Source organism: Rhea americana, unplaced genomic scaffold, assembly GCF_003343005.1.
Source record: "Rhea americana isolate MKP2758 unplaced genomic scaffold, rheAme1 scaffold_215, whole genome shotgun sequence".
Taxonomy (NCBI): Eukaryota; Metazoa; Chordata; class Aves; order Rheiformes; family Rheidae; genus Rhea; species Rhea americana.
The window spans coordinates 105,817-107,772 of record NW_028186305.1 but is presented as its reverse complement, the minus strand read 5'-3'; the positions used below and the strand labels follow the sequence as shown (position 1 = coordinate 107,772).

Below are 1,956 nucleotides of genomic sequence, written 5' to 3'. Positions count from 1 at the left end.
GCCCGCTGCGGGGGGCTGCGCTGGCACTTAAAGGACTTTTCCCCTCCAGCTGCCGTTAACYCTTTCCTCCTGGGCCACCACGGCCCGGAGCTGACTCTGTCCCAGCCCTGATTAGAGGGTGGGAATTGCCCTGTGGTGCCTGCCCGACCCCTGCAAGCGCCTGAGCCCAGCCTGCATGTCCCCTCTCCCCGCCCCAGACCCCCTCTCCGGGGTAAGCTGGAGGCCAGGCACCCGCTTTGGGGCCTTTCTGCTTTCCCACGGCCAGAGCGGTCGGCCCCGGTGGGGAGGGGGGGTCGCCCCGTGCCCGGGAGCCGCTGGGCTTTGGGGGGAAGCCGGGCCGTTCTCCCGGCAAACTGTTCAAAATTGCACTCTCCGAACGCGCGGGCACGGCCCGGATCCAGCCAATGGTTTGGGCGGGGTTCAGCACCCCTAAGCACCCAGGCGAATTTGCCGGATGCAGCCGCGCGCCCGCTCCCCCCCCCCGGCAGCGGTTGTCCCCGGGGGCACTCGGGCGAGGGTCCTTCCTCCGCCGCCTCTCCCCGCGCGGGGCCAGACCCCGTGGGGCCCTCGGCCCTGGCCGCTTTCCAGGTCTCGGCAGCCTATTTCCGCCGCTCGCGGCTGCCCGGCTCSTTCCCCCGGCCCGCGTTACTGTGCTAAGCTCGTCTTGGTCCAGTTCTCCCTTCCCCGCTAAGCTCTTTAAGTCACTGAGCTGGTTAAACCCCAGCAATCGTTTTGTTTTGCCCCGAAAGTTAATGTATCTAATTCTTGGTGGTCCCGCTCCTGGCGCCCACACCGGGATGCCGTGGGATAGCCCCCGGCACGCAGAGCCGGAGCCCTCCCTGCTCTCGGCCCGGCTGATTTCGACTGCAGCAGCCCCACATGGTTTTAAGCAATTAAAGAGTGTTTAAATATTAAAACCATTTTTTGGAAGGAGACTGTGCGAGCTGCGGGCTTGGGACCGCCGTCCTCGTGGCCTCTCTCCTCCCAGGCGGCCGGTCCGGAGACGGCCAGATRGCAGCGGCGGCGTGAGTCCAAGCAGTGATTTTCCAGGGTTCAGATATCCCGTCTCTCCCCTCGGAGCCGGACTTGGCTTGAGCACCCCGAGCCTCTCGACGGGGAGCAGCCGCCCGCCGCCGCTCTATTTTCAGCCCGGCTGCCCCGATCCGACCCCGCACAACCGGGCTGCTCCTTCCCGGAGCCCGCGGGCGCTTCCCGTGACGTGCTCCTTGGTGCTATCCGGTGGCTCGTCCCGGGACGTGCCCGGAGCGGGTGCCGAGGCTCCCGTGTCCATCCCGGTGCACCTGCAAACGCCGCTTTCCCGGGTCCGGGCCGGCTGATGGAGGGAGGGCTGAGCCCCGAAACCACCCTGAAACCTAGACGACAACCTGCTGCAAAGGGCAAAGCGCGTTCAAGCAGCTTAACCTTGGTCCTGGCCCTTCTCGCGCACGCCGGGACCTGCAGAGCTGGGAGCAGACACCCCCCCCCCCTCGACACACATATTTCTGCAAATCCCCCTCCCCGAAGCAGGGCCAGAGGGAGGCACCCCCGCCCCCGGCACGTCTCGTTAGCCGTCCCTGCTAATCCTCCGCGATCCGGCATGCCGGGAGATCTGTAACCTGATCACGGTTCGTTAAAGGTTTTAAAGAGATTAATTCCCGGGAGCACCGGCCATCGCAGGCGGCGGGCTGCCAGCCCCCCGCTCCCCGKCCTCGGCTCCTTACAGCCTCCGGCCCCTGCCGCCCTCCGAGACGCGGCAAAAAGCCGCCCGAAGGCTTCGCGCGGCGGCGCGGACGCCGGCGGCTATATCGGTCGGTGACGGGCCGGAAAGGAATCCGTGGAGGGGAGCCAAGCGCCGGCTCCTCTCCGCTCCTCTTATGGCGAGGAGAACCGGGCGAGAGGGGCCGCGGCGGCCCCGGGCCGGAGGAGCAGCCCCGGGAAGCCCCGCGCGGGCCGAGC

The 1,956-nt window shown here is 67.5% G+C and overlaps 1 long non-coding RNA gene across 2 annotated transcripts in view; it reads right to left on the bottom strand.

The window, feature by feature from the left end:
- Nucleotides 1-903: 903 nt before the first annotated feature.
- Nucleotides 904-1,956, bottom strand: part of LOC146595762 (uncharacterized) — a 9,846-nt gene continuing 8,793 nt past the window's right edge. The window contains exons 1-2 of one of the 2 annotated variants that reach the window (XR_014895854.1): nt 1,617-1,810; nt 904-1,388 (exon numbers count right to left, since the gene is read on the bottom strand). This is a non-coding gene — a long non-coding RNA (uncharacterized LOC146595762). Of the gene's footprint in view, nt 1,389-1,616; nt 1,811-1,956 lie in introns of those variants that run through there. The other variant, XR_014895853.1, reaches the window with a different exon arrangement.